The 12,736-nt window shown below is 38.6% G+C and overlaps 1 protein-coding gene across 1 annotated transcript in view; it reads right to left on the minus strand.

The window, feature by feature from the left end:
* Positions 1-12,736, minus strand: part of OPRM1 (opioid receptor mu 1) — a 73,328-nt gene that overhangs the window by 12,689 nt on the left and 47,903 nt on the right. The gene's annotated exons all lie outside the window — the stretch shown is intronic.

The raw sequence follows: 12,736 nt of genomic DNA on the forward strand, positions 1-12,736 counted from the left end.
TACACTTTTTAAATTTAAACATTCACTGTATTTTTTTGATCACACCTATAACAGCAACATGAAATTTGTTCACATACATAAAATGTGGCTTTATATTTTCAAATAAGGGAGGGAGTTATAGAAACAAAACAAGTTTTATAGTTAACAAATAACCATTGCTTGTCACAGTTATCATAATTTTTGGTGAGAAGAAAAGGAGGTGTTTGTATAGTCAGTAAAAAGGGATGAAAAATTTTTTAACTTTATTTTGGTAAAAGTCAAACTTCAGGAAAAGTGCAAGAGTATGAATGAAACAAAGAGCACTTGTGTACCCTTTACCCAGATTCACCTACTGTTAACATTGTACCCTATTCACTTTACTATTTTTCCCTTTTTTTCTCTTTTCTTCCACACATGCGTGCGCACACACACACACACACACACACACACACACACACACACACACCATTTGGTACTTAGTTGACCTTTTATCCCTAAATATTTTAATATATATTTCATAAAAATGAGAATGGAATGCTCATTACCACCATTGGAAGAGGCAGCCTGCCACGGGCCCTGGGTGTTTCTGCCCATCCTTGCTGGCTGTGCCAAATTGCATGGCTTAACTGTCCTCTGACTTGGCACAGTTTCTGCTGATAGTCACAGATGCAATTAAGTAGGTCGAGGTGACCACAGCATTGATAACTGTGTGACTGCTTGCTTCAGGGGAGAGTTCTTTATGCTTGCTGCAAAAGGGGCTGAGACTTTATCTCTGAGTCCCTCAGCTGTTACACTGAGTGTGCAGCCACCATCTGCACCACTCTGTGGGATTTGGCCAGGGAAGTCACTACCATGCTAAAGCTTCTGCTGTTCACTGTGCTGTGAGCAATAAACTGTTTACATCCTTTTGTCAAATTTTGGCACCTGTGGAGTTGCAGCAAGACAATTTGCTGGCTTACTCAGACACCTCAGGAAACTTGTTCTTTCTTGCCATCTTCTAAGAGGTTGACATTCTTTCCAAATTGGCACAACAAGCAGAGTGCCAAGATAGAAAATGTTTTTGTTGTTTTTTTTTTTTTTTTGGAAGAGAGAAGGCAAGGGCTCATGGGTGAGGTTTGAGGATATGAAGAGATTCCTTGGGAGCTGGTGGCAAATGTTCTGGCTCAGGTGGTGCAGAGGCAGGTGGTGAGTGGTCCACCTACCCTAGGTATTGATGAACATGAGTTCAGTCAATGGATGGAAGTTGAGTGGTGATGATAAAGTCTAAGCAGCTCCCAAAGGGTGCTATTGTTGCTGCTTGCTCTCCTGTGGACTAGGGACTGAGAGAATGCTCTGGGCTTCACCAGGTAGGAAAGCACAGCCACACCCAGTCTTATGTCAGAACTAGAAACATCTAGAGGAGAGTACACTTCGATAGTGGGTAGAAAGATGAATACTCAGAGTGAGAGCGAAAGAAGAAAGCCCGGGTGGCTTTGGTTAATGGGTGGAGGGACTGTTAGACACATAGCTAACAACAGAGTGAGGAAAGCTATACTCTTAGGGGCTGAATGAAGCACCTATGTTCTTTGATAATTAGATCCCATGATTTAAGCCACTGTGCAGATGATTTCATTGGGACAGGATCATGCCACTCAATGAGTTTCGCTACTGTGGATTTCTGTTTTAATAACTATATTATGGCTAACCTAAAGAGACTTTCTGGAGGCCAATAAAATCCCATGAAATCCCATGAAGGAAGCTGTGGAAAGCCTGAGGTTTGGTGCTGCTCAGACTGGGTCTGTCTTGGACAGGATGACAGCCAGATTATGATCCTTATCCAGAGAATGACTGAAGAGTTTGAAGATTTCCCTCCTCCCCACAAGGTAGAATACTTCACCATCTGTCTTGGAGGGAGGCCCTGTGCTGGCAGCCATGCTGATTTAGGGCCAGTAGAGGTCCAGGATGGCACTCTCTAAACCAGGCAAAGCCTCTGAAATCCAAGAACAAGCCCAGGATAGGAAAATCCAACCTTCTCCAAACCACGAGGCAATGTGGATATGCCTCTTAGGTGAAATAGGGGTTCCTACAGTAGAGACTGATGTGATGATCACCAAAGACTTGTGTTCTAAACACCAGGCGATGGTGGGTCCCAAGGAGGCAGTTAGTTTTTCGGGCAGATAGAGCTCTGCATGCCTCTGCTGAACCAGATTCCTTGTGGAGGTCAATCTCCCTCTAATGGAGGAACTAGAAAGCCAGGTGGCTGTGTTAGAGCAAACATCTCCCTCAGAACATCTACTGCCCGACCTTGCACATCTGTATCCAGATTTGAAAGCCTTTAAGGATGAGGAGTACTGGGGTGAGGTGTCATCATTCTCAGGAGATCTCAAATAGCTTACCCCCTAAAGAGGGCACAATGAGGGTAGAGGAGAAAGGTAAGGGCAGGCGGACATAAACTTTTATGTCTCTTTCTGACCTCCATGCACAAATGACTAAAGTACCAGGATCTCTTGAGGGGAGAGAACCACTCATTCCATTAGTAAGACTGAAAACAGAGTAAAATGGTAAAGGAAGAAAATGTGTCTTCTGGTGGGGCTGTTTGGACCCCTGTTATGCACTGCTTCTTCCCCTTCCTAGGCTGAATGTGTAATTGCAAGTGATAATTTACATGCTGGTTCTGTGAATGCCATGATGTCCAAGGCAGATGTTCTGATCTGGACGAGCCACTATAGAGAGGTGATGGTGGGACGCAAGCACAACAGATCACAGCTCAGCTTCAGGTTCCCTTCCGACTTCATAGCCCTGTGTGGCCAGTGAAGAAAGCTAATGAGATCTGGATGCTCATGGAGGATGATTGCCAACTGAATTCAGTTTTGGCCCCTGTAGGTATAGCTATTCCAGACGTTGTGACTCTCACTGAATCACAGTGACACCTGGCATGCTATCCTGGACTTTGGTCATGTCTTTTCTCCATCCCTTTGGCACTCTAAGGTCATCTGGCTCAGCTTCCAGAGCATGGTTACCATGCAGCCTCAGTAATAGTTGGATTCTCCTGCCATTTTCCACCAGTGGGTGGGCCAAAACACAGAAGAAGCCTCTCACTTTTTGCAAGTGACTTGTTCCTACAATAATACATTGATGACATTCTGTGGGTAAGCCCCAATAAAGTTAGCAGATGCTAACTCAACAGGAAGGCCCAGGATTGCTCATTAGTTCTGGCAAGATTCAGGAACCAGCCACCCAACTCAAAATTTGGGGAGCGATGTGAGTGACTACTTAAAAGTGGATCTAGAGACAGTAAAGAAAATGTTCTCTGTGTTATGGCTCCCTAATACCAGAAAGACTGAAACTTAATTGCACTGTCCAGGTATTGGAAACAATATGTGCCTTTTCTATGTGCACATTTTGTTAAGGCTGCAACTTAGTTAGAGAATCTACCAAATTTGGCAGGAGACCTAGGCAGCGGGTGACACTGGAGAAAGTATCTTAGGTTGTCTCGGCAGCCCAGCTGTGGGGCCGTTTTAAACTACAGATTTCTTTAAGAGGAGGCAGCCTCCATGAGGTGCCCCTTGGTGCCTCCCTGGCACCAATACTCACTTCAGTAGAGAAAGGAACACCTTCAACCTTGGAGGTACTGGAAGGGGGAAATGATTGATGCTATCGTTATATCCAAATTCTAACCCTGCTGTCTGCTAAAACAATCACATGGTCCACTGAAGTTAAGCAGCTCTGATTGCCAACTTGCCATATTTCTGGGTTTATCACTTCAATCTACATGCAATGGGATCAGAAAAACTTATGTGGGCTCGGCTGGCCCTTAGTTACTCTACATGCCTGATATCATCAAAGGCAGCTCCTGAAGTGAAGCCCCTTGCACGCGTAAAAACACAAAGATAGAAGCAATCTTGCTTCCGTTAAACTCATACCAATTCATATGCTTTTCCTGACACCTGAATGTCCTTGGATTATGCCATGTATGACTATCAAGGCTGCAATTACTTGGTGACCATGCTCATATGGATTGTCCAATTTCATGGAATAGTGATCCAAATGAAGTCTATCAACAAATCATGAATGGAAACTGTCTCCTTTGGTATATGTTTGCATGTGGGAAAGAGTGGGTCACAGGACATCTCTCTACTGGGCATGAGGTTTGCTGTGTGACTCGTCTTTGGCTCCCTGCAATTGTTGGCTATAACACCACTCTTTGGATCACATTTCCTTTGCTAGGTCCCTAGTTAAAGAGGGCTGTCCTGCCTGGGGGAGACATGGATTCCTATTTCCATACAGCAGTGTGAGCACTGTTCCCTGGCAATAGAGCGCACATTCTAGAGGCAGGTCAGAAACCTATGCTTGACTTTAGCTACCGCAGCCAATGAGACGGGACAAGCCATAGGACACCAACAGGCCAGGATGAACTCCCTGAAAGTAAATGGATCACTGATGAGCCTCAGACTACACTGTGGTGTGGCTGTCAAGCACTCCTGTTGCGTTTTAATTATTACCAACAACATGGTGGCACAATCCACGCATAGGATAAGAAAGGAAGCTAAGTGGCTGTCTGAGATAAGCCTGTTAGTGACTCTCAGATGAGTCAGGGATTCTGGAGGGCATGGCTGAGGTCCATATTGTTTAGTGATCTGAACCTGTGGATGGGGATTCTGTGAATAATAACCCTAATCAAGTATTGATTGAAATAAATGGAACAGATTTATTTGTAGCCCTTGTCAGTATGTCTAATCCAAATCGCTAATGGGGTGACATAATCGTATGGAAATTGAATTCAGCTCAGAATGTGTTGAGCCGAGAGGTGAGTTATTGGGAGAGGCAGTCGACCACGTGTCCCTGCACAGTCTTGCTGACTGAGCTGAACTGCAGGCCTCACACTCTTTTGACTCCATGTGGTTTCTATCGCCACATAGTCAATTCAGAACCTTTGCTGCCTGAGCACATGAGGACCACTTCGTAATTGCTTGCCCTGCTCCCAGAGGAGGAGGATCAGTTTGTTTACAGCTGACGACTACAGATGCTGCTGAACCCTTAGCTCTGGGCTCTGCAGCTGCAGTACATCCATTGTGTGCAGAACAGCATTCTGGGCCCATTGTGTCCCCCCAGGGGACTAGCAGGCAAGGGAGCCAGCGCTCCCCCACCCCAGTCTCCTGCTGTTTGTGGTGCTGTTGGTGGTAAGCTGTTTTCTCTCTGGTCCACTGAGTCACTTTGTTTATTTTTGGCACCCATAGTGTGGCCAGCTGACCTGCTGGCTTGCTGAGATCTCCTTTTTGGAAGTTTCTAACTGCCTCCATTTTCTGAGGCTGGGCTTCTTTCCTGACAATAACCACAGAGCTGTTATAAATTTCAGTAAACTTGACATTTGACATAGATACAACATTTTCATTCACCGTCAGCTTTCCAATTTGGTCAACAGTTTTTAAACTGTTATTTTTTTCCAGAAAGTCCATGAGCAAATTCCTTTGGGCTATTTTTTAAGCCTATTTTGAAAAACAAAGTTTTGATAACTTTTAGGTTCCAACTGAAGCTTGTATAAAGCACTTTTAATCTCTATCCATAAAGCAATTGGAGTCTGTTTCCTAACCCTGGAGAGAATTTAAAAGATTGTCTTTTCCAACTTCACCAATCTATGGAAGGTAGCAGAGGTCTTTAGAGGTGAAATGACAGGCAAACTGTATTGGTTGAGGAAAGCTGGCTTAATATTTTTACTTTTGCTTTTTGCAGCTACTCTCTTCCACTTATATTTTCTTGGTCCTATTTGTGATGCCATCTAAAGTTGCAGCCAAAGCCAATAACAGCCTTGGGACTTTTGAAGCTGATCAGTGTTTCAGTCAGTAATAGGCTTCAAAATCTCATTCATTACAGAAACAATGAAAGCAGAGCCACACAAAACACTTTTGGAGTTGGTGACTCCCAGGCAAAGTTCTCCATTTACCTAAATCATAAGAACTCGTCCCTTCTTCCATGTTCTCTTGATGAAATCAGACATATTGGTATGTAGGTATGACAAGGGGTCAAATTTCAGTCAAGGAGAATTCAAGGAGAGGTGGAATAATCTGGTAGTTCAAAGGTTCCAGACTCAATATGCCATATGCTTCCTCCTGCTTTTAATATGAATTTATTTTTTCAATATATCTTTTCTCTCATAAAAGCTAGCTTTCGTGGTTACTTTTGATGTCCACTAGAAAATGCTAGCCCTCAGAGTCTGCATGGGGTAATCAGTCAAACCCAGGAATGAACCTTAATTCCTTGTCAGTCAAAACAGACTGGAAATGACCTGCTTGTGAAAAGAGCCCTAAGCAGCCAGTGGTGTGGCTGCCAAGCTCACACAGCTGGCGGTCAGCTGACAGGGAACCTGTGTTCCCTGGCTTCTAATCTTGCGTTACTTCACAAGAAAGACTGCAATTATTCGATCTTTGGTATGTTTCTCACAGTTGAGCATTGGTGACTTTTAAAAGAATGCTTTTTTTCTCAAGGATGACTCATTCAAAACAAAAGAATGTGTCAATTATAAGGCCTATTCTTAGCAATATGTCCTTTAAATCGGTGAAAACATATCTGAAAGCTACATAGACTTTTCCCCCTTTGGGACTGTAACTAGAAAGTGGCAAGCTTGAAAACAAAGCAAAACAATAGTGAAAACCCAAATAAACAGAGTCCGTTCTGTTTTGAGAGATCTAAGTTTCAGTATCTTATTTGTATTTAGACCATATATTTTAAATGAGTGAGAATAGGAGAACACTGATTTCAGAATGTTGGTGAAGGTCTGGAATTATGGGATGTTGCCATTTATTCCAGGAAAACGTTGAATTTTGACTAGATCTGTTCCTAATTGGGGCTGATGGTCTCCAGTTGGGTCTTTGAAACTGCTTAGTGAACCCTTCATTTTGTGAGACGTTACAAGGTGTCCCTTGAAAAACTGGGTCTGTGCTCAGATAAGTTTGAGAACTTCAGCTTAAAAAATAAAATGCAAATATATAGATATAGATTTATGCAGCACACACACACACACACACACATACACACACACACAATAGGGCTTTTCAAAGCCTTAAAATGCTAATATTCAGTATTAGTCCTGAAGGCCAAAAATAAGAAAGGCAATATTTCCTAACATTTGTCTAAAGAGCTAATTTTTCGTGGATCACAGAGTAACATTTCACTACAGTAGTGTTCTGTATGAACCTGGTTGAACTTGTAAAAACTAAAAACATTATTCAGAGTCATCCCCTATGGGTCCCTAAACATCAAATCTTAACATCTGAATTCTTGCAGCTTCCCTGCCATGTAGGCAAAATGCTGATACTTGAACATTTGAGGCTTCCAGTGATGAGGAAATCCTTGTATAGCAAAGTTGAGAAAGGACTTTTCTTTGGTTGTGTTGAAATCCCTTTCCCTGTAGCTTCCATTCTTTGGCTGTAATTAGTACAATTGTATTAGATAAGTTCAGTTCCCGATTCATATCCTTTTAAATATATGAACAAGGCGATCTTGTCCGGTCTGAACTTCCTATTTCCCAGGATAAGCATGCACATTTATTTCAACCGTTTGTCATATTGAGGGATTTTAATTCCCTTCACCTCTGAGTACAACCTAATTTACTTGTTTAATTCTAATAGAGTGGAGCTATCATTTCTTTGGTTCTAGACACTAGACTTCTGTGGATACAATCGAGCTGTAAGTGCAACAGTTGAGATGGCCTATATCACATTGTTAATCCACGACATCTCTAGGGCTTTTTCGTTCATATTTGCTATCACTCATATTTTATGATTCTATAGTTGGATTTTTTGGAATCAAGTTTTTCTCTAGTAATTACTATAGCTTAAGTTTTTACTTATTTTTCTAGTATGTTTGGTTCATTACCTGATTACCTAGATTATTCGGCATTCCTTCATTGATGGGATGCTTAAAATGGGAATTAAAGTTTAGAAATCTACCACACTGTACTATTATATCCAGATCATAAGTCAACATAGTATAGCGTTACAGAAATTAACAAAGGTTTGTCAAATCTCTTGTTGAAAACACTATTGATGCTGGCTTACCTGATTTCCCTGTCCCGCAATCCTCAAAGAAAATAAAATTGGTTTTTGCATAACTACTTCCTAGAGTTTATATTGCTTCTTGGAGATTACTGCTTCCTTTTTAAATGCTCTCAAAATACATTTTAATAATCTGACCAAGGTTTTAAAAACAATCCATGCAAAGCTAAATATTCTGTGGCTTTTAGTTGCTACAAAGTTCCCATTAAAATTAGGATTCTACTTATTTCCCCTAATTTTTCAGGATTCCTCCCATTCTTTGCTTCTGAAGTTATGATTTGTGTTTTATTAATTATGTTTCATTTCAAAGTTCCCTTAATGTTTTAAGATCACCAGGAGATTTGAATTCATTCAGAGGCTCTTAGTGTTGTCTAATATCTTCACCTTTTTTGGATTTTAATTTTTTCTTAATAATGTTTCAGGATGGAGATCATTTTCCTCAAAAGAGAAAGTTGAAATAAAATGATTTGAAGAATTGTACTTTCCTCTTGTCTCCCATTAATATTGTCTTACTCTTTCCATCTGGCTAGCAGTATAGCAGAAAGATTTCTTTTGAGACATCAGTATAATGTTTCAGATTTAGACTAAAGTCAGGACAGCTGGGGCATAGTTCTAGGCATGACTTTAAGGACATCACAACCAATTTGGACCTTGATGTTTCTTCAACTATTAAACATGGTTGGTCAGGTCAATTAGTGACTCTCAACTGAGTTTTTGTTGTTGTTGTTGTTTGTTTTTTTTTTTTCCAAAATCTGGAGATAGTTTGGCTGTTGCAACTGGGTGTGGGTGGACGCTACTGGCATCTAGCAGGTAGAAGCCAGGGATATGCTAAACATCCCACAATACACAACCCCCATGACAAAAATTATCTACCCCCAAATGTCACTAGTGCCAAGTCTGAGAAGCCTTGAGTTACACCAAACTTATAATTCCTTTGGCACCATTATTTCATCCCTTTTAACTTTTCTTTACAAGAGCTGCAGTTTAGTTTCTTGGGGAAAATGGAAAAGAGGAAATAAAAATAGTAAAGCCTTTTTAAGTGGTTTAGATTAGTAATATTAGCCAGTTGCCTGGCACTGTGCTACATATTTTGCATGGACTCATACATCACATTCACCTTAAAACGAAGTGTTACCTACTGTAGTTATCACACATTCTGACAGATGAGGAAATTGAAACATAGGGAGTACCAGAAAATTGCCCAGGATATTTCAGATGGTCAGTGGTAGAATCTGGATGAATAAATGAGCCATCTAAATTTTTGGGATTTGAAATTATATCTGCTATTCTCATCTAACATAAACTTTCCCCTTACCTGATGAACTTTTTTTAAATTAAATTTGCATATACTTGAGTTCATATAAAATATAATTATGGCTTTTTCTTTAACCCCACTTTTCAAACCCTACTTTTCAAACCCCATTTGAAAAGACTTTTTTTATTATCATCTTATATATTTAGAAAGAAAGCATGAAATAAAATAAAATAAAAACAAAACATTTCTAGTCTACATTCCCCATTTGTGAGATGAGGCGGTTTGGGCTAAATGATCTCAGTGTTCCATTTCAGTACCAATATTTTAAGAACTGTGAATATTTTGCATCTGCTTGATAAATCCAACTGCATTGTTGGGGTTTAAATATTGATATTTACTTATAGTGTAGCCATTTGGAAGTTTATGTGTCCCATGGAATTTCTTAACCATAATTCTTTTCAGTTAAAGTGTGTGATAACCACACTGCACACTTCCATCTGCAGCATTTTAAGGTTTTATGAGTGACATGTATCTCTTCTATTTCCAAAGAACAGCTCAAAGAAAGCATTATTTTAAAATTAATTTAAATTTGAATGAGCCCACATATAACTATATTTGGAGTTTTGTGAATATAAGGACGTTTTAGATGATATGACTGAGAAAAAGAAAAAACAGCAAGAGTGAGATATTCTTGGTAAATTGGTAAGGGTGGGTTAAGCAGGTGATTGCTTTGGTCAAATACATAGAGGCCATGTCCCATTTTATATCTGATATTTACTGTGTTTTCTTATTGTCAAGGTTTGTTTTGGTGGTGTTAAAAATTTGTATTTTCTTAAGCTATGTTTATATCATAATGTAATTTTCCATAGGTTTTACTTTGTTGCTTTTCTATTTGATATCTGATATGTATCTATTTCATCACAAGAAAAACATTATTCATTTCTTACACTTTAAGTTACTTAGATGTACCATTTGGACACTCTGGATCACACACACAAACATACGCATATGCGCATGCACATATATATATATATATATTTCCTTAATGTTTATTATATATATTTATATATTATAATATACATACTATTTTTAATATATATTATATATTAATTTATATATATTATCATATATATATTTCCTTAATCTTTATAAAAATTTGATAATATGTGTAAAAAATAATTGGGTAGGGTTTGATAGATTTTATACATTTCTAGTATCCCTGAAATTTCTGGTGGCTGTATGGAAAATAGAATAGTAGGAAGAATGTAGCTGGTTTTGGACAAAAAAAAAAAGTGCTGTGTGGGTCAGTTGGTTTTCTTCCCTCCATCCCTCCCTCCTTTCCTTCTTCCTTCCTTTCTCTTTCTTTCTCTGTCTCTGTCTCTCTCCTTCCTTCCTTTCTTCCTTCTTTCCTTCCTTCCTTCCTTCCTTCCTTCCTTCCTTCCTTCCTTCCTTCCTTCTTAATAAACACTGTTTTATATAGACAAATAACATGAATTATATATATATAATATATAATAATATATATATGTATATATATGTATATATACACATATATATACATATATATATTCATTCTTATACTGAAAGTGCCATTATTTTAAACTGTGATGAAACTTTTGGCTTATAGTTATTTGATATTTGATGATTATTATATATAAGATAGAAACATAAAGATTGACATCTTCCCAAACACTAGATCTCAGTGAGAATTTTTTCATCATAAATTGTTATAAAATAGTAATTTACCACTTATGTTTAGCCAAATAGAATGACATCTCATTTTAATTTAGTTTTTAATATGTTACTATATTTTATCAGTTAGTTACATTAATAGAAACAACAAGCCCAAGAAAATGTTACAGTAATGATATTGCTTGATGCAATAATTAAAAGTAAAAGTCAATAAAAGATTAGAATATTCCATCAGAAACAACTAGATAATTCAATGTCCCTTGTATGGTTCTGTTATGCAGAATACCCTGGTTGAACCCACTTACATGAGTTGAGAAAACTGAATTCTTGCAAGATGAAAAGGTTTGCTCCATCACATGTTGGTCAGGCACAGAGTGATAACTGAAACATTCACCTGACTTCCTGTCCTGGTCCCCTCTGACAACCCCCACTGCCGCTGTGCTGCCTTCTCTTGTAGGATAAATGTGATTGCAGTCATGATCATAAAGGTCAACTGATGAAAATATCAAATGAGTCTCTCTGACACAAATAAAAAATTTTTAATTGTGGAAAAACAAATGCTTTCATTCAGTGAGAGTCATTATGACTTTAACGATGGTAAAATATTTTATTCAAATAATTTCGACTCATATAACGGTAACCAAGATCCTCATTATTAAATTTCTAATTCCCCATGCTATTCATCAATCTATCTGAACACTTGTCTTTACACAGACACACAAATACTTTATGAATACATCTAAACAAGGCTGCTTAAAGACCTTATGGCATTCAAACTTCCAGTACATGAAGATTAAAATTTAGTTCTAAGAGCCACCACCACGAATAGTGAAAACTGGACTGTAAGGACAGTAAGGCACGTGGACTAAGAGTTGTAATATCAAATTCAAGGGTTTCATTTCTCAGCCACTACTTTTTAACTATTACCTTGGGCACATTAGTTCCTTAAACACTGGCTTCCTCAAGTGTAGACTACAGATAATAATCCATGCTTCCTATGATTAATTAAATAAGATACTTGGTACAAACTGGTCAATACATGTTATTACTAATAGTCTCAAAAACCTAATATTTTCTGGGAATAAACATATTTCCAATTAAACATTATGTTTTTCCTTTCAGCGAATTTATGGACTCATACCAAGTTCTTCTGTTATTTATGAAAGATATTTTTCATTTTAAGCCTAGATATACTCTAGAATCACACACGCATAAAGAGGCACACCCTTACTATACACATGCATTTGCATGTGTGTGCGCATGTACACACACGCACACACACGCTCATAAATTGAATCATTTTCTTTTTAAACCATAGAATTGAAAGAATAGACATTTTGGTTTTATTCGCAAAGTATGTATCAGTGTGGTCAAGCTCTGTAATTTTGTGAGCCGTTCCCATTTGGGGATTTTGTCATGGAATTGATATGCTTTCCTTCTCAAATTAGCTCTCCACAGATGTCTTGTAAAAAAAAAAAAAATCAAGATGCAGGTTTTGAGAGTGATATGGTTGAGTTTAAAAAATTAGGCTTCTGCTTTTAGTTTCTCTGGTGATAATGCAGTTTTATAGTTAGTACAAATGCAAAGTATCTCCTAATTTTTTGACCTGCTCCTTTGATTAACATGTGAAGAAACTGCTTTAAAAATAGTAACCAGAAGGTTTAGGAATGGACTTGCCCTACCAATGAGGAGTTAGCAGGAGGTACCATAATGTTAGCTTTATCACTGCTGTATTACTTTCTCCTATGAGACTCACTGACAGATTGATTAGAAAAGTTAA

Source organism: Rhinolophus hipposideros (genome assembly GCF_964194185.1).
Source record: "Rhinolophus hipposideros genome assembly, chromosome: 3".
NCBI lineage: Eukaryota > Metazoa > Chordata > Mammalia > Chiroptera > Rhinolophidae > Rhinolophus > Rhinolophus hipposideros.